Source organism: Anomaloglossus baeobatrachus, chromosome 2 (genome assembly GCF_048569485.1).
Source record: "Anomaloglossus baeobatrachus isolate aAnoBae1 chromosome 2, aAnoBae1.hap1, whole genome shotgun sequence".
Taxonomy (NCBI): domain Eukaryota; kingdom Metazoa; phylum Chordata; class Amphibia; order Anura; family Aromobatidae; genus Anomaloglossus; species Anomaloglossus baeobatrachus.
Genome location: NC_134354.1, coordinates 108,557,913 through 108,581,067, shown reverse-complemented (window position 1 = coordinate 108,581,067; position 23,155 = coordinate 108,557,913). Strand labels below are relative to the sequence as shown.

Below are 23,155 nucleotides of genomic sequence, written 5' to 3'. Positions count from 1 at the left end.
CAGAGAGTCTGATTCCAGCGATGTATGAATAATCAGCCTGTGTGCTGTAGTCTCAATACAAATCAGTGTTTTATCAGCGGGACATTATCATTGCCCTTGTCTACATGTTTTGTACAGACCAGTAAACATAATCTGTAAATCTCTGCCCCACCACTGATTGGCAGCATGGCGACAGTGTACACAGGAAGCTGCCAGTCAGTGGAGTGGGTGGAGGTATACACAGCCCAGAAGTCTTAGCTCTGCTATTTCTACATCAGACAAAACAGGGATTCTGTTAAAACTGCCCCGAGCAGCCTAGTAAGTGATACATCCATGGAATCAGGTTCTCTCTCTACATTATGCTGCTATCAAATTCGATAGCGAAAAATCTACTGACAGATTCCTTTTAAGTTGATAACTATTGTGTAGTTTTCCTGCTGATATATTAGTTGTACTGATGTTTATCTGATTCCACTGAAGTTAATTTAATGAATACATATAAGTATTCATTATTCAGAATTACGAGTTTGATTGATCAGATAATTACATGACCACATTATGGCTCTGTTTTAGATGGATAAAGAAACTGATGGCAGCACCACGGGCATTCAGGTATTTATCTCACAATACAGACGCTTTCTTAGTAGCGGGATATAGGAATAATCTGTGAAATGTGCGATTACCATCCATGGGGAAGAGAGGACTAGATTCTTGTGTTTCACTTTATGGTTTTGATAAAGACATCATTATTAATAACATTTTCTATAAGTTTCTGATGGGACAAAGTGTCACTATTCCTAACCTGTGTTCTCTCTTATAGACCTTTTAAATTTCCCCCTTATGAATGGCGGCCAAAATTGAATACCATCATGTAAGTATGAAGAAGAACCCGAGCTGCCCTCATTTACAATGGTCTGGGGTTCATATATTTGACCACTGTGATCTGTTGTGTGTTTGTACAATTCCCCCATCTTTGTATATTTCCAACGGCTGCTACAATAAGTGCATATTCATATATAATCTGTATTATATTGTTATACAGGGATTTCGCTATAGGGGAGGATGAGGAAGAAGAACCCGTGGTGATGATCCCCAGGTGAGGAGTCAAAGCCTATAACTGTTAATGCACCCTGCAAGGAGAGGAGGAGTGAGAGGATGCTATGGATAGAGATTTTCATGACATTTTTGCATCTCAACATCTTAGTAAAGATATATATTAAATACATAAATAAATAAAAATTATATATTGTGAGGTAGCACGGTCGGCTGCGCAGCAGAAGACACGGGATCCAGGCATTAAGGTTCACAGCACACGGTTTTAATGTCCAAACAAAAGTCCATAACAAAAATACATGTGCCTCTCCAGCAGAAAACTCAGGGAGTTCTGTCCACTCCCTCACACCCGCCACACCTGCCCTTGTTCCTGATTCTATTTAACCCTTCCTTCAGCCTGTAGGGAAACAGCATTAACCCTATAGTGGATTTACTTTCTATCATGGAGTGAGCACAACCGGGGCGAGACATACCGGCCGTCATAGATAACCCCGGTCACAGTCTCACAATATATATATATATATAAAATATATATATTCTCAACAGATTGTCCGGTTCTTTTAGACTTTTCTCACACCTATGATAAACCAGGGTCAACACTTTTACCGCATTTATAAAACATTTCTTACGGTACTATTACACTGTCCTATAGAAAATAATGGGAAAACGGGTAATTTTAATACCGCACAAACGACCACTCATGCAGATGATGAAATTAACGTAGCTTTATTTCATGCTGACCTGAGCATGAAATAAAGCTACGTTAATTTCATCATCTGCATGAGTGGTCGTTGGCGCGGTATTTAAATTACCCATTTTCCCATCTTTTTCTACTTCATCTGAGGGGTTACTGCTGCCGCTGACCTATTGCCTATGCCTGTATAGTGGTTGTGACTTTCACAACTCAACTTGGTGAGTAACCTACGTGCATTTCACCCTATATGTTTTTGGGGTAAGACCCTATTGCGCTCTCTTTCCACAGTTTATCGCCGTGATCTATAGAAAATAATGAAACACACTGTGTAATTTAACACTATATTACCAAAAATGTTGGTCTAATCCATTCACTAGTTCTTGCAGTTAATTTTTTTTTTGAGCCAAAAAGTTGGCACCTTTTGACATTTTTGCCCCCGGCCTGGTTGGCTATACTCACTTTTTGAGCTGTGGGACGATGTTAGCTAGGAGGGGGCAGGATTAAGATAAGGTGACAAGTTCATCATTAACAAAAAAGTGGAGTAGAATTTATGATAAAAAACTAAGTCACATTTCTTGTGCTGCAAATATTATCGGCAAGATGCTCCAAATTCCTTAAGAGGAATGTCCCTTGTAATGAATTTGGAGCATCTTACCCCTGCACAGTCTTCATCAAGATTGGTGCTCATATGGCCAGCGCTGATGAATCGGGGACGTAGAGGTTTTCTCTCTCCCTCTATAGGATGTAAATGGTACAAATCATTCCTGCAGATCTGCTGGTTACTCAGTGGATAGTGTTACTGCAGGAGAGATCAGCGCTGGGAATTAATGCTGCAACTATGGAGAATCAGAATGTACATACAATAAAGTGTAACTGCAGGCACTGAGGACATGACTACAAGAATATATTTTCTTTCTAGGTAACAAATAAATTTACTAAATATAATTAATTTATTCTCTTTTTTTCTTTTCAGGAAGGACAGCAGGAACACCAGCCTCCTATCCAGGTAAATAATCATGCGGTAATGGCTGTAATGTAAATCCTGGACTCCCTTCTCTCCTGTGTAAAGTCCATTTCCCCATCACTGCTTTGCCTCCAGAAGATATGTCTGACCTCATGAAACTCACACTGATTTTGTTTTTTTTCCCCATAGATTAAGATCTCTGTTCTTTTGTTGCTGGGGCACAAACCTTCAGTAAAAAGTGAGTACCCAAAATCCTAATCAGAACACAACAAGCCATCTTGCTCCTCAGTATGAATGGAAAGTTTTACTCCAGTGTTAGTGTCGGACTATCCAAGAGATAAACAATTTTTATACTCCTTACAAAATACAAAAATAGACATATATAACATGCCAGACCTGTGTATTCTGTGATGGTAATTGGTGGTTGATGGGGATCAAGGTTTTCCAGTTTCTTTATTTTTATATGCCGCTTATAAATGATGATTTCTTTTTAATTTTAAAAAGATCTCATGGTAACAGGTTTACATATTTATCTCCAATGTAGGTCATACAGTACCATCAGTGGAGGAGAAGACTCCCATAAGACTCCCATCTGGAGTCTGTAGGCGGAGGTGGCGCCCGTAACATCTTGAGATAAATGAGGCGCCGTTACCATCTGGAGGAAGACATTTATCTCACAAGGGGCAATGGCCCCATTGCCATCATGAATTGGAAAAAAAGACGACCATAACATCTGGCGTCTGGAAGAGGAGGTGGCGCCCGGAACATCTTGAGACAAATGAAGCGCTGTTACCATCTGCAGGAAGACATTTATCTCGCAAGGGGTAATGGCCCCATTACCATCATGAACTGGAGGAAAAGACTAGTATAATATCTGGAGTCTAGAAGCGGAGGTGGTGCTCGGAACATCTTGAGACAAATGAAACACTTAACATCTGGAGAAGACATTTTGTCTCACAAGGGGTAGTTACTCCTTTACCATCATGAATTAGAGTAAGAGACCACCATAACATCTGGAGTCTGTAGGCGGAGGTGGTGCCCATGACATCTTAAGACAAATGAGGCGCCGTTACATCTGAAGAAGGCATTTATCTCACAAGTGGTAATGGCCCCATTACCATCATTAATTGGAAGAAAAGACTACCATAATATCTGGAGACAGTAGGTGGAGGTGGCACCCGATGAGGTGCCGTTAACATCTGGAGAAAACATTTATCTCACAAGGGGTAATGGCCCCTTTACCATCATGAATTGGAGGGAAAGACTACCATAACATTTGGCATCTGGAAGAGGAGGTGGCGCCCAGAGATCTTGAGCAAGTGAAGTGCTGTTAGTTTCTGGAGGAGTAATTTGTGTCACAGGAGAAAGGAGGAGGCCTCTATCAACATCAAGAATTAGAGTATTAGACTACAATAATATCGAGTTTGGAGGAATAGGACTCTCTTACCATCAAGACTCAGAGACACTTTCAGGAAGTGTACCGATCATCTGAAGGCAAAGGAGGCACCATAACCACCTCTAGGATCAGTCACAATCTCATCGTTAAAAAGGAGAGGCCACAGCCATCTTGAAGCAGTGGAGCCTTAGAACCTACCCGTATTCGATCTTAAGGAGGAAACATCTTGGAGGCAGGAGAGGACCCTTAACATTCTGAGCAGTAATCATCCACCTTATGATACCATGAGGAGGAGCAGACATGATGAGCTTATACAATGAGGTACATAGACCAGCTTCTGCAATACTTCTATGCTGATATGAAGCTTCATTTTCTCTCGTGATAGGCGTGCACATGAAGATTTCTCTTTCTGTTTCTGACCTTTTTGATCGGTACAAGAGAGTAAATCTGTTTATTGATTGTTGATTTTTTTTATGGGATAACCAGTGTCTGATCCTTTAACAACCCCATACTGTCTTCTGTGGGGTCAGAATCTTTATTTTCCTGCAGTTACCCCTAGAGCGGGAACAGGGTGTAATTTCGTTTTCAGGACTCTATAATATAAGGTCCTGCTATCAGAAGACTGGTTTGGGGTTGAAAAGCTCTTGCTATGTAGGAAATATAAACATTACCTTCTACTTATAGAAGATTAGTGATAACCCGTTCTTTTTATAGGAAAATATTGTTTTACAGCATAGACATTCATTGCCACATTCAATAAAAAATAAATTTTCTGATAATTGTTTAATTTGCTCTCAGCAGATACATCAGGATGAGCAAGCCAAAGAGAATATCAGCGAAGATGGACGTAAAAGTGACAAACGTGATGACAGTGATCGTCATACATATTAGCCAGAGGAGGAAAACGCCATCAACAAAGAGACTTATTAATTCCTGATATTATACCAATAAATATTACTATTATTTCTACTATTCAGTGGTGTGACTAGTGGTCTTTGGGACGAGGAGAGTAGCGCTAGCCTTGCTCGACGGCCCCCTCGACCACAGGCCGAGTCACACAGCCTACAACCCCTATTGTTAGGCCCCTGGAACTTGGAAGTATATTAATAATATAATAATCAAACAATTTTTTATAGTATATTTGGACTTCATGGTTTTTTTTTTTCATGGGTTACAGATAAATGACTCGAGGGCCTCAACAGAAGATCACCTGATTCTGTGACTATCCCTACCGGTCAGCGACAATTGTTTTTAAATTAGATATTAAATTCTATTTAATACATGACCTGTGGCACATTGACAAAGGCAGAGTTTAGGATACAGTATATGCTTTGATTTATTGATGCAGTGTGTGCCCTCTGGATTATTTCCCACATGTCCTGTTTTATTTTAGCAGCATTTTTTCTTTTTAAATCCGAAAAGATAATCCAGATAGAAAGTGTTACAGAAAGAAGTCACTGCATTAACAAAGATGTTCCAGACACATTCTTGTCCTATCTTAATTACATGTTTGACATAAATGAGTACACCCCAATTGCAAAGTAAGATTTCAATCAATATTTCATTGAACACAAGACCAATTTCCAAAAGAAAAGCTTAGTTCTATTGAACATTGTTTAAAGGGAACCTGTCACCAGGTTTTTCCAATATAAGCTGCAGCCACCACCACTGGGCTCTTATATACAGTATTCTGGAATGCTGTATAAGAGCCAAGGTCGCTCTGTAGAACATAAACAAAACACCTTAATTATACTGACCCACGGGGCGGTCCAGTTTAATCAGTATTGCTGCTCTCAGTCCGGCACCTCCTCCATCTTGTCCAGTCGCTGTCCTCCTTCCCCGCACAAATGCACATGATGTGTTCTGCATCATACATACAGATCTGGTGGGGGGGGGGCTGGAAGCATACAGATCTGGTGGGGGGGGGGGCTGGAAGCATACAGATCTGGGGGGAAGCTGGAAGCATACCGAACTGGTGGGGGGAGCTGGAAGCATACAGATCTGGTGGGGGGGGCTGGAAGCATACAGATCTGGTGGGGAGGCATACAGATCTGGTGGGGGGGCATACAGATCTGGTGGGGGAGCTGGGGGCATACAGATCTTGTTGGGGGGGCTGGGGGCATACAGATCTGGTGGGGAGGGGGCTAGAGGCATACAGTCCTGGGGAGCTGGAGGCATACAGTTCTGGTGGGGGGGCTGGGGGCATACAGATCTGGTGGGGGGATCTGGGGGCATACAGATCTGGTGGGGGGATCTGGGGGCATACAGATCTGGTGGGGGGATCTGGGGGCATACAGATCTGGTGGGGGGCTGGAGGCAGACAGATCTGGGGGAGGGCTGGAGATATACAGATCTGGTGGGGGGCTGGAGGTATACAGATCTGGTGGGTGGAGGCATGCAGTTCTGGAGGGAGGCGCTGGGGGCATTAGGTTCTGGTGGGGGGCTGGAGGCATACATATATGGTGGAGGGGGTCTGGGGGTATACAGATCTGGTGGGTGGTCTGGGGGTATACAGATCTGGTGGGGGGCTGGGGGTATACAGATCTGGTGGGGGGGGGCTGGGGGTATACAGATCTGGTGGGGGGGCTGGGGGTAGACCGATCTGGTGGGGGGGGTGATGTCTTCTGCAGTAATGAGCACATTGTGCTCCTGCTGGTTCCTATCTGTCCCTTATTTTGCCGTGTCTCACCTGTCATCTGTGCCCGCGGAGCCTCCAGCTGCAGCACACAGACTTCTCTGTGATAACGTCCAGTGTACGAAGCGGCCGCTGCAGGTTGATGTCATGGCTTTACTGCAGTTGAATGCTTTACGGTGCCACAAAGCATTCAACTGTAGTAAAGGGCTGACAGCAGAAGTGGCGGCCCTGGACAAGTGAGTATACAGCAGTTTATGTGTTCAGTGTATACATGCATGTGTGCTATGTGTCTGTTGCGTGCGCTATGTGTGTCTGCTGTGTTCGCTGTATGTGTGTCTGCTGCGTGCACTGTGTGTGTGTGTCTGCTGTGTGTGTCTGCTGCGTGCGCTATGTGTGTCTCTGCTGCGTGTGTGCAGTGAGGACCCGGAAGCATCGTTCTAACTGCGGCTGCGCAACGGACAATGCCGCAGTGCATGGTGGAATAGGGGAACGGACAAAACTGGTGATTATGTAAGTAGAAGTTTGTTCACGGTTATTTGACTGCATTTTTGCATTTGTACCAATAAAATATATTTTTTTTTACTATAATATGATTGTTTGCTGATCCCCCATTATTTGGCGCTTCTTTTTCTTCTTTGCTACTGTATAAAGAGGTATAAACAAAGTGTCATTTTTCCTGGGACTGATAATGAGCCTGTTGAAAACCAGTCCTGAAAGGAGGGGAATTAATGGTGTAAAAAAGTTTCAGTGGTCACAGTAAAAATTGAAACATTACTAACTTATTTTTTAATTAAGATTGTGATATAAAAAAAACAAACTCCCCAAATATTGTAAGAATATACGACACAAAAAACTTGATTTAAACATCATGTTCTGATTATAGGTTCCCTTTAAAAATATGTACATTGTTTATTGGAATAACTGGTTATCCCTCAGTGTAAGAAAAAAAAATTGTATCAGGTAGTATAGTAATATAAATATATATACATATACACTGTGTGTGTGTGTGTGTGTGTGTGTGTATATTATAATATATATATTTTATACATTTAGTTACGGATTTTTGTGCTGAATGTGCAGTTCTGAGTGTCGGTGAGTAATAAGTGTTTCAGTAATACCAATCTTTAAAAAGAAGAAAGCACCATGCACATGAGTGTAAACTCAGTTATACAAATGCTGAAATATGTTCCTCAGAGACTTATGGGCCCCACTGTACCCCTAAATGCCTCCTAGTTAATAAAAAAAAAAAATAAAAAAATGGCAGATTCTATATGAATGTTTCATGGGATGATAAGAATAAGTTATGAGTAATTTTACTTTTTTAGATAACACAAACAAAACATTTTTTATTGGTACTGATGATTGGCACCAATCCCAAAACAATGCTAAGGGCTCGTGCGCACGTTGCGTAATTGCACGCATTTACGCTGCGTATTGCACTGCATCATAAATGCATATGTCCTGTGTCCCCTGCACAATCTATGAAGATTGTACATAATCCGTGCGCACGTTGCTTTTTTGAATGCAGCGATTTGGGTGACAACATTTTTACCCAATTCCGTGAGTACAAAAAAGCAGCAGGTCAATTAATTTGTGCACTTTGGATGCTGCTCCCACTCGGTCTATGGTGGGGGCAGTAGCCATAGCGCATGAAATCAGGATTTATTCTGCAGACACACTGCATCCATTACGCAGTGTTTCTGCAGCGATTTGAAGCACACACGTGCTGTTAAATTGCTGCAGAATATTCAGCAGGTACGTGCGAACATAGCCTAAGGGTGGGTCTCTGATTTGCCTGGTGTATTTGTGTATTTTTCCCTTGGAGCATTGGTTTGAAACATATAGGTAGGGTCGCTTGAGCTCAGGCAAAATAGTCCCCTGGTCTATACCCTGAAACAGATGGGTCTTTGGTTTGGCTGATAGGAGTTATTTAACAATTGAAATAATGAACACATTTTTTGTCTCTAGCTATTACTGTTAGGCTGGGTTCACATTTCCGTTGTTTTGCTTCCATCAGGTCCGTTGTTGCGAAACAATGATGGATCCGTCGTTTTTGAGATGTCAACTGATGCAACGGTTGTGTAATCCTGTGACTGGAATCCTGTGGAAAAAAAACTGATCTGTCCCGTCCGTTACATCCGTTGCGCATCCAATCTTTGATGGATCCGTCGTGATCAGTTTGTGTTTTGGACAGCCCAGTGGGTGTGCCAAACATGCTGGGCATGCTCAGTAGAGCATGACTGAATCCAGCACTGGATTCCGTCGTTTGACGGATTACGACAGAATCCAGCACCATAGACATACATTATAGCTTGTGACGGACACCTGCAGAGTCTGTTTCTTTGCTGCTCCAAAAACCGTTACATTGAGCGTTGCTCCCGCCTGACGGTCAGTCACTAAACGACTGATGCGTTACGCAGCAGATGCAATGTCAGGCCATCAGTCACAATCCGTCGCTAATAGAAGTCTATGGGGAAAAACTGGATTCCTGCAAAATATTTTGCAGGATACCGTAATTTCTCAAGGCGACGGATTGTGACTGATGCAAAACAACAGAAGTGTGAACCTAGCCTTATATGTTTTTGTTTTGCTGGTGTTCCTCCGATTTTCTCAAAAGATTTCCACTTAAAAGTAATTGGCCACTTAATTGTAGTTTCCACTATAGTGAGGTGAGATACTAGAGTTGGGGACCATCCTGATATATACAGTATATACTATTTTTACTGTATGAACGTGCGCCTACAAAACACTTATGCCAACAAGTGTGCCCACCCACCATGCTTTTTGGTTTTGCTAAAGTTTCTAAAATTCCATAAACCAGTTTGTACTTTGATGGTAAATCACCTCCTATCCTACTATAGCTCCATACTGCAGGCCCCTTGGTACCTGGCACCATGTCCACCGCTCTGAAAACTGGCACTGGTTACACGATTGCCAACAAACACTTCCTCAGCTTCAGTCTCCTCTGTAGAAGCGATGAAACCCCTTTCACTGTGTATCCCAGTACAGTACAAGGAGATGGAGATCGCTGCTGGGCCGAGAGCAACATCCAGGTACACAGAATTAGGTGACGAAATAAGTAGAGTATGGGCCACTTGCACACAATCACTGTTTAGTGAGCTTTTACCTCTGGACCATGTTTTTCCAAAATAAGACAGTCATTATTTTTGGTTCCAAAAGATGCGCTAGGGCTTATTTTCAGGGATGTCTTATATTTTTTAATGCTGTCAGTTCCACACGTTATAAATCACTGATGCTGGCACAGATGGGCGGACGGGGGAAGGGGTGAATATTTATATGCCATTAACTAGCCGGCATGTGACTATAAACCTCCAGGGTTTTACAGCAATACAGCAGTGCAATGTACACGAATAAGTTACATATCCTCAAAGGCTGCACAAGTCCTATCTCCTAATACTATTATAGTATGGTACACAATTAGGCTGCTTTCACACATCCGGTTTGAGCACTGCGGCTCAATCCGGCTGTGAAACCTATGCAACGGATGCGGCGAAAACACCGCATCCTTTGCATAAGTTTTTACATGCGGCCCGTCCGTTTTTTTACGGTTGCGGCACGCTACTGAGCATGCGCAGTGGAAGAAACCGCATGCGGTGGCCGGATGCGTTTTTTTCCGCATCGCGCCGCATCCGGCGTCCATAGGCATGCATTGAAAAATGCACCGCAGCGGCCGGATTCGGCGAGATGCGTTTTTTTTTGCCGGAGCAAAAAAACGTTGCAGGCAACGTTCCATCCGGCCGCGGCATCGGCTAAATCTGCCGCATGCGGCAAAAACCGGACCGAACGCACGCCCATGCGGCACAATACGGCACTAATGTAAGTCTATGCAAAAAAAAACCGGAACCGGCGGCAAAAAAAAACTGTTGCGGTTTTTCTGCAGAGCGCCGTATTGTGCTGCAGAGCAAAGAAGGGAATTTTGTTACTTACCGTAAATTCCTTTTCTTCTAGCTCTTATTGGGAGACCCAGACGATTGGGTGTATAGCACTGCCTCCGGAGGCCACACAAAGCAATTACACTAAAAAGTGTAAGGCCCCTCCCCTTCTGGCTATACACCCCCAGTGGGATCACTGGCTCACCAGTTTTAGTGCAAAAGCAAGAAGGAGGAAAGCCAATAACTGGTTTAAACAAATTCTCTCCGAGTAACATCGGAGAACTGAAAACCGTTCAACATGAACAACATGTGTACCCGCAAACAAACCAACAATCCCGAAGGACAACAGGGCGGGTGCTGGGTCTCCCAATAAGAGCTAGAAGAAAAGGAATTTACGGTAAGTAACAAAATTCCCTTCTTCTTCGGCGCTCTATTGGGAGACCCAGACGATTGGGACGTCCAAAAGCTGTCCCTGGGTGGGTAAAGAAATACCTCATGTTAGAGCTGCAAGACAGCCCTCCCCTACGGGGAGGCAACTGCCGCCTGCAGGACTCTTCTACCTAGGCTGGCGTCCGCCGAAGCATAGGTATGCACCTGATAATGTTTGGTGAAAGTGTGCAGACTCGACCAGGTAGCTGCCTGGCACACCTGTTGAGCCGTAGCCTGGTGTCGTAATGCCCAGGATGCACCCACGGCTCTGGTAGAATGGGCCTTCAGCCCTGATGGAACCGGAAGCCCAGCAGAACGGTAGGCTTCAAGAATTGGTTCTTTGATCCATCGAGCCAGGGTGGCTTTAGAAGCCTGCGACCCTTTGCGCTTACCAGCGACAAGGACAAAGAGTGCATCCGAACGGCGCAAGGGCGCCGTGCGGGAAATGTAGATTCTGAGTGCTCTCACCAGATCTAACAAATGTAAATCCTTCTCATACCGATGAACTGCATGAGGACAAAACGAAGGCAAAGAGATATCCTGATTAAGATGAAAAGAGGATACCACCTTCGGGAGAAACTCCTGAATAGGACGCAGCACAACCTTGTCCTGGTGGAAGACCAGGAAGGGAGCCTTGGATGATAGTGCTGCCAGCTCAGACACTCTCCGAAGAGATGTGATCGCTACCAGAAAAGCCACTTTCTGTGATAGTCTAGAAAGTGAAACCTCCTTCAGAGGCTCGAAGGGCGGCTTCTGGAGGGCAACTAGTACCCTGTTCAGATCCCATGGATCTAACGGCCGCTTGTACGGGGGTACGATATGGCAAACCCCCTGTAGGAATGTGCGCACCTTAGGAAGGCGTGCCAAACGCCTCTGAAAAAAGACGGATAGCGCCGAGACCTGACCTTTAAGGGAGCCGAGCGACAAACCTTTTTCTAACCCAGATTGCAGGAAAGAAAGAAAGGTAGGCAATGCAAATGGCCAGGGAGACACTCCCTGAGCAGAGCACCAGGATAAAAATATCCTCCACGTTCTGTGGTAGATCTTAGCGGACGTGGGCTTCCTAGCCTGTCTCATGGTGGCAACGACCCCTTGGGACAATCCTGAAGACGTTAGGATCCAGGACTCAATGGCCACACAGTCAGGTTCAGGGCCGCAGAATTCCGATGGAAAAACGGCCCTTGGGACAGTAAGTCTGGTCGGTCTGGGAGTGCCCACGGTTGGCCGACCGTGAGCTGCCACAGATCCGGATACCACGCCCTCCTCGGCCAGTCTGGGGCGACAAGTATGACGCGGCTGCAATCGGATCTGATCTTGCGTAGCACTCTGGGCAGGAGTGCCAGAGGTGGAAACACATAAGGGAGCCGGAACTGCGACCAATCTTGCACTAGGGCGTCTGCCGCCAGCGCTCTTTGATCGCGAGACCGTGCCATGAAGGTTGGGACCTTGTTGTTGTGCCGTGACGCCATTAGGTCGACGTCCGGCACCCCCCAGCGGCGACAGATTTCCTGAAACACGTCTGGGTGAAGGGACCATTCCCCTGCGTCCATGCCCTGGCGACTGAGGAAGTCTGCTTCCCAGTTTTCTACGCCGGGGATGTGAACCGCGGATATGGTGGAGGCTGTGGCTTCCACCCACATCAGAATCCGCCGGACTTCCTGGAAGGCTTGCCGACTGCGTGTCCCCCCTTGGTGGTTGATGTATGCCACCGCTGTGGAGTTGTCCGACTGAATTCGGATCTGCCTTCCTTCCAGCCACTGCTGGAAGGCTAGTAGGGCAAGATACACTGCTCTGATTTCCAGAACATTGATCTGAAGGGTGGACTCCTGCTGAGACCACGTACCCTGAGCCCTGTGGTGGAGAAAGACTGCTCCCCACCCTGACAGACTCGCATCTGTCGTGACCACCGCCCAAGACGGTGGTAGGAAGGATCTTCCCTGTGATAATGAGGTGGGAAGAAGCCACCACTGCAGAGAGTCTTTGGCCGTCTGGGAAAGGGAGACCTTCCTGTCCAGGGATGTTGACTTCCCGTCCCATTGGCGGAGAATGTCCCATTGAAGTGGACGCAGATGAAACTGCGCAAACAGAACCGCCTCTATTGCCGCCACCATCTTCCCGAGGAAGTGCATGAGGCGTCTTAAGGAGTGCGGCTGACTTTGAAGGAGAGCCTGCACCCCAGTCTGTAGAGACCGCTGCTTGTCCAGCGGAAGCTTCACTATCGCTGAGAGAGTATGAAACTCCATGCCAAGATACGTTAGTGATTGGGTCGGTGACAGATTTGACTTTGGGAAGTTGATGATCCACCCGAACGCCTGGAGAGTCTCCAGTGCAACATTCAGGCTGAGTCGGCATGCCTCTTGAGAGGGTGCCTTGACCAGTAGATCGTCCAAGTAAGGGATCACAGAGTGTCCGTGAGAGTGCAAGACTGCTACCACTGCCGCCATGATCTTGGTGAACACCCGAGGGGCTGTCGCCAGACCAAATGGCAGAGCTACGAACTGAAGATGGTCGTCTCCTATCACGAAGCGTAGAAAGCATTGGTGCTCTGTAGCAATCGGCACGTGGAGATAAGCATCTTTGATGTCTATTGATGCTAGGAAATCTCCTTGAGACATAGAGGCAATGAATGAGCGGAGGGATTCCATCCGGAACCGCCTGGCGTTCACATGCTTGTTGAGCAGTTTTAGGTCCAGAACAGGACGGAAGGAGCCGTCCTTTTTTGGAACCACAAAGAGATTGGAGTAAAATCCTCGCCCCCGTTCGTGAGGGGGGACAGGGATCACGACTCCTTCTGCTCTTAGAGAGTCCACCGCCTGCAGCAGGGCATCTGCTCGGTTGGGGTGTGGGGAGGTTCTGAAGAACCGAAGTGGAGGCCGAGAACTGAAATCGATTCTGTACCCGCGAGACAGAATGTCTGTTACCCACCGGTCTTTGACCTGTGACAGACAAATGTCGCAAAAGCGGGAGAGCCTGCCACCGACCGAGGATGCGGAGGGAGGAGGCCGAAAGTCATGAGGTAGCCGCTTTGGAAGCGGTTCCTCCATTTGCTTTCCTGGGGCGTGAGTGAGCCCGCCAGGAATCTGAGCTCCCTTGTTCTTTCTGAGTCCTTTTGGACGAGGAGAATTGGGCCTTGCCCGAGCCTCGAAAGGACCGAAACCTCGACTGCCACTTTTTCTGTTGAGGTTTACTTGCTCTGGGCTGTGGTAAGGAAGAGTCCTTACCCTTGGACTGTTTTATGATTTCAGCCAATGGCTCACCAAACAGTCTGTCTCTAGATAATGGCAAGCTGGTTAAGCATTTTTTGGAACCAGCATCTGCTTTCCAGTCCTTTAACCACAAGGCTCTGCGCAAAACCACAGAATTGGCGGACGCCATAGCGGTACGGCTCGTAGATTCTAGGACAGCATTGATAGCATAGGTCGCAAACGCAGACATTTGCGAAGTTAGGGACGCCACTTGCGGCACTGCTGGATGTATGAAAGCATCCACCTGTGCTAAACCAGCTGAAATAGCTTGGAGTGCCCACACGGCCGCGAATGCTGGAGCAAACGACGCGCCGATAGCTTCATAGACAGATTTCAACCAAAGGTCCATCTGTCTGTCGTTGGCATCTTTAAGTGAAGCGCCATCCTCTACTGCGACTATGGATCTAGCCGCAAGCTTGGAAATTGGGGGATCCACCTTTGGACACTGGGTCCAGCGTTTGGCCACCTCAGAGGGAAAAGGATAACGGGTATCCTTAGAACGTTTAGAGAAACGCTTGTCTGGATGAGCGTCGTGTTTCTGGATCGATTCTCTGAAATCAGAGTGGTCCAAAAAAGCACTTAATTTACGCTTGGGATATAGGAAATGGAACTTCTCCTGCTGTGCAGCCGCCTCCTCTGCAGAAGGGGCTGGGGGAGAAATATCCAACAGCCTATTAATTGCCAATATAAGGTCATTAACCATGGCGTCACCATCAGGGGCATCCAGATTGAGAGGGGCCTCAGGATTAGAATCCTGGTCACCGTCCTCAGTCTCGTCACAGAGAGACTCTTGTCGCTGAGACCCTGAACAGTGTGAAGACGTGGAGGGTCTTTCCCAGCGAGCTCGCTTAGGCTGCCTGGGACTGTCATCTGAGTCAGAGACTTCAGCCTGTGATGCTTGAGACCCCCCTGAAGTACGGATTAGTTCCAACTGAGGGGGACCGGAGAGCATAGACACAGCAGTGTCCATGGCCTGAGCAACTGGCCTGGACTGCAAGGTCTCCAGGATTTTTGCCATAGTCACAGACATTTTATCAGCAAAAACTGCAAAGTCTGTCCCCGTCACCGGGGCAGGGTTCACAGGCGTCTCTGCCTGGGCTACCACCACATTAGGCTCTGGCTGACGAAGTGCCACTGGGACTGAACATTGCACACAATGAGGGTCGTTGGAGCCTGCTGGTAGATTAGCCCCACATGCAGTACAAACAGTGTACACAGCCTGTGCCTTGGCACCCTTGCGTTTTGCGGATGACATGTTGCTGCCTCCTCAGAGCAGTACAGGGTGTCCAGCCAAGAAGCGACCTTACAGTGCACTATATAAATATATATATATATATATATATATATATATATATATATATATATGGTACCAAGACAAAAGTACACTAATATATCACTGAGGCACTAGAGGGGCCAGCACTACTGTGCTGCTTACCGCCCGCTTAGGAGCGGTGTGTGGTCGCCAGAAATCCCTCCAGTCTGGGTCTCCCAGAGCCTGCTGCCTTTCCCCAGCCAGACCGCATGTGTAATGGCTGCCGGCGTCCTTGTGGAGAGGGGGGGCGGGCCCTGGGCGTACACCGACGAAGAGCGGGAAGTCTGCTTCCCCCTGTGCCTAGTGAGAGGGCTGGAGCATGTAAATAAAGCTCCAGCCCTCGGCGCTGCCAATTGAGCAGCGTTTCTCCCCTACCCTGATTGACAGGGTGGGGGCGGGAACGAAGCGGCGCTAGGCCGCAGAAGCCGGGGGCTAAAGTTAGAAGCGCCGCCGCCGTAAAAGCGCGGTCGGCGCAAAGTCCCCGGCGCACTACAAGTCGCAGCTGCGCCGCCGCTCCAGGAGCGGTCGGCGCAGTAGTTCCCAACATGTAACGTCACTCAGCAAAGCTGCAGTGACCTAACCCCAGCGCACAGCGCTACTGTCCCCGGCGCACTATAACGCTCAGCAAGCCTTGAGAGCGTCCGTGCCTGCCGGGGACACAGAGTACCTGAAAGTTGCAGGGCCTTGTCCCTGAACGGCACTCCCGCTCCAAATCCAGCAGGTTCTCTGGGTCTGTGGATGGAGCCCGGCCCCAGGGCTTGGGGGCCGGCAAGATCCCACTTCCACAGAGCCCTCCAGGGGATGTGGAAGGAAAACAGCATGTGGGCTCCAGCCTCTGTACCAGCAATAGGTACCTCAACCTTACAAGCACCAACCGCGGGTGAGAAGGGAGCATGCTGGGGGCCCCATATGGGCCCTCTTTTCTTCCATCCGATATAGCCAGCAGCTACTGCTGACTAAACAGTGGAGCTATGCGTGGATGTCTGACCTCCTTCGCACAAAGCAGAAAACTGGTGAGCCAGTGATCCCACTAGGGGTGTATAGCCAGAAGGGGAGGGGCCTTACACTTTTTAGTGTAATTGCTTTGTGTGGCCTCCGGAGGCAGTGCTATACACCCAATCGTCTGGGTCTCCCAATAGAGCGCCGAAGAAAACCGGATGTGTGAAAGTAGCCTTGGGCAGAAAAATCCACCTACAGCTAATTTTCAGGGAAAGGTAAGCCAAGACTAGGAGAGGGTGAAAAATGTAGACGTGGTGCCCGTGTTTCTATTCTACTTTTCCTCTGTTCTACTCCTGGTTTTGGCTACAAATATGTGATGTAAAATACTGACCAAACACTCAATGTTTGCACAGGGCCTAAAGGAAAGTCACAGACCACTTTTATCAGGATTTCTGAGGTCATTCGGGAACTCAGCAGGTGTGGCCCATAGATAGGAAGCACAGAGGACACATACTACTGCTCCTCTGTTGTGTATCCATGCCTGGTTTTACCTACATCACGTGCCTCAAAAACTTGAACAAACCAGAAGGGTGATGGCTGACAGTCAGGTAATGCTTCCACGGCCTCTTTTACAGGAGCTTAAAAATGTCCATTTTTAAACCCAAAAACACTTAAAAGGAACCTGTCAGGTGCAATATGCACCCAGAGCCACAAGCAGTTCTCAGTGCATATTGCTAATCCCTGCCTAACCATCTCTGTATACACTAGCATAGATAAAGAGATCTTTAGAAAAAGTATTACTAACGATCTTTATATTATGCTAATGAGCGCAGGGACTAGTCCCAAGGGTGTTATATCCACCAACTAGCTGTCCTCTTAACATGTTAGTACACCCACAGAGGTGTACTAACATGCCATTCAATGCAGCGTCACTAGCCTTCGCTGTGACTACGCTTCTGAATGCTGGACACTTCCAGTCATGCGCACTAGACCTCTCTGAAACGGCGATATGTACACCTGACTTCATATGGAGCTTGATCGGAAGTGGCAGGCAATCGGAAGTGCGATCACAGCAAACACAGGTATGTGCGACACCGCTGATGACACTGCATTGAATAGCATGTTAATACACCCACAGGGGTGTACTAACATGCTAAGAGGGTGGCTAGTCGAGGGATATAACACCCTTGAGACTAGTCCCGCGCTCATTAGCATATTAAAGAATCTTTAGAAATACTTTTTCCAAAGATCCCTTTATCTATGCTGGTGTATACAGGGACGGTTAGACAGGGATTACTAATATGCTCCCAGACCTGCTCCTGGGTCTGGGTGCATATTGGACCTGACAGGTTCCCTTTAAGGAAACTCTCCTTTTCAACATTTTGTAATTGTGTACTAATGTTTATTAGGTATTTCCTGTGTATTTTTTTTCTATTTTTCTGCATGTTTTACAGCACCAGCACAATGAAAGAATGTCACACTAGGCATGGAAAAGTACAATGCGGAAGGGGAAGACGGTAACCTCTGACCAAACCTTCTGCTAGCCTCTCTCCCCTGACCACCCTAGATCGATTCCTCATCTATACGCCGAGTAGGATACCTGACCCTGACTGACAATAGAACGGGGCCCTAGCTAGGGAATGGATGGGATGAGTGCTTAGTCAACCCCACTAAGCTCTAAAGAAGACACAGGGAGAACACAGGGAAAAGCACATAACTTCTCTCCAGGAAGGCTCAGAGATGCAGCAACAAGCCACAAAGTTTCTTCAGATGGATACAATTCGATTGCTGCATCCAGGAACTATGTAGGTTTCTAACTCTAGCACAAGTAAAGAGCAAGGGGAAATTAGAGTATTTAAAGACGCAAGGGAAGAGCCGATGATTAACAGCTGAAAAGCAGTGAAATCTGCAGGGTCCTAAAGAGAAAGTGATAAACCCCAAGCAGGGAAAAAAGAGAATTTTGTTTACTTACCGTAAATTCTTTTTCTTATAGTTCCGTATTGGGAGACCCAGACCATGGGTGTTTAGCTTCTGCCTCCGGAGGACACACAAAGTACTACACTTAAAAGTGTAGCTCCTCCCTCTGAGCTTATACACCCCCTGGTAGCCAGTCCTAGCCAGTTTAGTGCAAAAGCTGAAGGAGAATAGCCACCCACAAGTAGAACAGAGCAAGAGCCAGAACAACCGGAGACTCTGTCCACGACAACAGCCGGTGATAACACGCGGAACAAGAAATTGCCAAAAGGCAACAGGGAGGGTGCTGGGTCTCCCAATACGGAACTATAAGAAAAAGAATTTACGGTAAGTAAACAAAATTCTCTTTTTCTTTATCGTTCCTTTGGGAGACCCAGACCTTGGGACGTTCCAAAGCAGTCTCTGGGTGGGAAATAAACAGAAAAACTAAGAAGTAGGCAGAATCTAACTTCACAAGTGGGCGACAGCCGCCTGAAGGATGCGTCTGCCCAAGCTCGCATCTGCCGAAGCATGAGCATGCACTTGGTAATGCTTCAAGAAGGTATGCAGGCTAGTCCAAGTGGCAGTCTGACAGACTTGTTGAGCCGTAGCCTGGTGCCTAAAAGCCCAAGAGGCACCGACAGCTCTGGTCGAGTGTGCCTTGATCCCCGGCGGGGGAGGCACCTGAGTTCTCTGGTAGGCGTCCGAAATGGTCGATCTAATCCAACGGGCTAAGGTCGGCTTAGAAGCAGGGAGGCCCTTGCGCCGACCTGTGGTTAGCACAAAAAGAGAGGTGCACCTCCTGAGCGCAGTGGTGCGAGATACATAGATCCGGAGAGCACGCACCAGATCTAGAGTATGCAGCGCTTTTTCAAAGCGATGAACAGCGGCCGGACAGGAGGAAGGTAAGGTAATGTCCTGGTTAAGGTGGAAGGGAGAGACCACCTTAGGAAGAAAGTCCGGAGTCGGACGGAGAACCACCTTGTCTTGATGGAAAACTAAAAAAGGTGACTCCGAGGAGAGCGCAGCCAAATCAGAGACTCTCCTGAGAGAAGTTATGGCAACTAGAAAGGCCACATTCTGAGAAAGACGATACAAAGAAACCTCCCTAAGAGGCTCAAAAGGGGGTTTCTGCAATACCATGAGGACCAAGTTAAGGTCCCAGGGATCCAAGGGCCGCCGATAAGGCGGAATGATGTGAGACGCGTCTTGCATGAAGGTGCGGACCTGAGCCAGCCGAGCGAGACGCCGCTGGAACAGAACTGACAGAGCTGAGACTTGTCCCTTGAGAGAGTTGAGGGACAGTCCTAGCTGCAGACCGGACTGTAGAAAAGACAGAAGGGTCGGCAAGGAGAATGGCCAAGGAGGATGGCCGGTAGAGCGACACCAGGACAGGAAAATTTTCCAAGTCCTGTGATAGATCTTAGCGGAGGAAGACTTACGGGCCCGAGTCATAGTGGAGATGACTTCAGGAGGAATACCAGAAGCCGTCAAAATCCAGGACTCAAGAGCCACGCCGTCAATTTGAGGGCCGCCGAATTCGGGCGGAAAAACGGACCTTGCGAGAGTAGGTCTGGACGGTCCGGGAGATGCCACGGCATCTCTACGGACAGTTGGAGCAGGTCCGAGTACCAAGCTCGCCTGGGCCAGTCCGGTGCAATGAGGATGACTCGACGGCCCTCCATTCTGATCTTGCGCAGGACTCTGGGCAAGAGAGCTAGAGGGGGAAACACGTAGGACAGACGAAACTGGGACCAGTCTTGAACCAGAGCGTCCGCGGCGAAGGCCTGAGGATCGTGGGAGCGAGCCACGTAAACAGGAACTTTGTTGTTGTGACGGAATGCCATTAGGTCCACTTCCGGAGTGCCCCATTTGCGGCAGATTGACTGAAACACTGCCGGGTGCAGGGACCACTTGCCACCGTCCACGCTTTGACGGCTGAGATAATCTGCCTCCCAGTTTTCCACGCCTGGGATGTGGAGTGCGGATATGGTGGACTTGGAGTCCTCCGCCCATTGAAGGATGCGTTGTACCTCCATCATTGCCAGCCGGCTGCGTGTCCCGCCTTGGTGATTGATGTAGGCAACCGCTGTCGCGTTGTCTGACTGGACTCGAATGTGCCTGCCCGCCAACAGGTGGTGAAAAGCTAGGAGAGCTAGAAGCACGGCTCTGGTTTCCAGCACATTGATTGAAAGGGCTGACTCGGACGGAGTCCAAGTGCCCTGCGCTCTGTGGTGGAGACATACCGCTCCCCAGCCGGATAGACTGGCATCCGTGGTGAGAATCACCCAGGACGGGGCCAGGAAGGAGCGCCCTTGGGACAGGGAGAGGGGTCGAAGCCACCACTGAAGAGAGCTCCTGGTCCGTGGCGACAGAGCCACTAACCTGTGTAAGGAGGAAGGCCGCTTGTCCCAACAGCGGTGAATGTCCAGCTGCAGGGGGCGCAGATGGAACTGGGCAAAGGGAACAGCCTCCATGGACGCCACCATTTGACCCAGCACCTGCATCAGGCGCCTGAGGGTATAACGGCAGGGCCTCAGCAGAGAGCGCACCGCTAGCTGGAGAGGCTGCTGTTTGATTAAGGGCAACTTCACAAGTGCCGGCAAAGTCTCGAACTGCATCCCTAGGTACGTGAGACTCTGGGTCGGAGTCAGAGTAGATTTGGGAAGATTGACAAGCCACCCGAATTGGGCTAGAGTGGCGAGAGTGAGCGAGACACTCCGCTGACAGTCTGCGCTGGATGGAGCCTTGACTAGAAGGTCGTCCAGGTAAGGGAGCACTGCCAACCCCTGGAGGTGCAGAACCGCAATCACTGCTGCCATGACCTTGGTGAATACCCAAGGGGCCGTGGCTAACCCAAAGGGGAGAGCCACGAATTGGAAATGATCCTCTCCTATTGCAAAACGTAACCAACGCTGGTGTAAAACTGCAATTGGCACATGTAGATAGGCATCGCTGATGTCGATGGACGCCAGGAAATCCCCTTGGGTCATTGAGGCAATGACTGATCGCAGAGACTCCATGCGAAAATGCCGCACCCTAACATGCTTGTTGAGAAGCTTGAGATCCAGGATGGGCCGGAAGGTACCGTCCTTTTTGGGAACTAGGAAGAGGTTTGAGTAAAAACCTCTGAACTGTTCCTGAGCGGGAACTGGTACAATTACTCCGTTTGCCTGCAAGGATGCCACGGCCTGTGAGAAGGCGGCGGCCTTGGAGCAGGGGGGAGTTGAGAGAAAAAATTTGGCGGGCTGGAAGAGAATTCTATCCTGTAGGCGTGAGATATGATATCTCTCACCCACTGATCGGAGACTTGTTTTAACCAAGCGTCGCCAAAGTGGGAGAGCCTGCCACCGACTAAGGACGTTGCTGGAGCGGGCAGAGTCACGAGGAGGCTGCCTTAGTGGCAGAACCTCCTGTGGTCTTCTGCGGATGCGCTTTTGGGCGCCAGTTGGATTTCTGGTCCTTAGCTGAGTTAGCGGAGGAGGCGGAGGGCTTAGAGGATGACCAGTTGGAGGAACGAAAGGAACGAAACCTCGACTGATTCCTACCCTGGGCGGGATACCTGGTCTTGGTTTGTGGCATGGAAGTACTCTTCCCGCCAGTAGCTTCCTTAATAATTTCATCCAGCTGTTCACCGAACAGCCGGGAACCAGCAAAAGGGAGCCCAGCAAGAAACTTCTTTGAAGAAGCATCTGCCTTCCACTCTCGAAGACACAAGATCCTGCGGATAACGAGGGAATTAGCCGAAGCCACCGCGGTGCGGTGAGAAGCCTCTGGCATGGCAGACATGGCATAAGATGAAAAAGCTGAAGCTTGAGAAGTTAAGGCAACCATCTCAGGCATAGATTCCTTGGTGAGGGAATGCATCTCCTCTAGAGAAGCAGAGATGGCTTTGAGAGCCCACACTGCTGCAAAAGTCGGGGAAAACGCGGCCCCCGCCGCTTCATACACAGATTTGGCCAGAAGGTCAATCTGACGGTCAGTGGAATTCTTAAGTGAGGTGCCGTCAGCCACCGACACAACGGTCCGGGCTGAGAGCCTAGACACCGGGGGGTCTACCTTTGGGGAGTGAGACCACTCCTTGACCACCTCAGGTGGAAAGGGAAAACGGTCATCAGAACCACGCTTTGGAAAGAGTTTGTCAGGACAGGCCCTGGGCTTGGACACAGCGGTCTGAAAACTGGAGTGGTTAAAGAACTCACTCTTTACTCTCTTAGGCGAGGTAAACTGGTGCTTTTCTGCCAGAGAGGGTTGCTCCTCTGATACTGGCGGATTGAGATCCAGTACAGAATTAATAGAAGCAAATCAAGTCACTAAGATCTGAGTCACCCTCGGAAAGATCGATGGGGTACATGGAGTTAGCCTCCGAGCCCCCCGTAAGGACATCCTCCTCATCTTGCGAGTCAGCTCTTGAATCAGAGCCGCGGGATGAGGAAGGGGAGGAAACCCTGCGCCTTCTCTTAGGAGGACGGGGTCTGGGACCTGATGATGAATCCTCTGTGAGCTCCGATGGACGGAGGTCAGAGGATAGGGATCCTAAAGGACCCTTAGCAAGAGCATTAGAGGCACCCTGTGAGGAGGGCTGATGCATATTCATCAAAGTCCTGGACATAAGTCCCATGGACTCAGCAAATGACTGGGATATAGACCTAGAGAAGGACTC

The 23,155-nt window shown here is 48.2% G+C and overlaps 1 long non-coding RNA gene across 1 annotated transcript; it reads left to right on the top strand.

The window, feature by feature from the left end:
- Window positions 1-2,877: 2,877 nt before the first annotated feature.
- LOC142284424 (uncharacterized) lies at window positions 2,878-4,943 on the top strand. Its single transcript, XR_012745936.1, has 3 exons — window positions 2,878-2,928; window positions 3,235-4,407; window positions 4,885-4,943. It is a non-coding gene; the product is annotated as an uncharacterized LOC142284424 (long non-coding RNA).
- The last annotated feature ends 18,212 nt before the right edge of the window (window positions 4,944-23,155 follow it).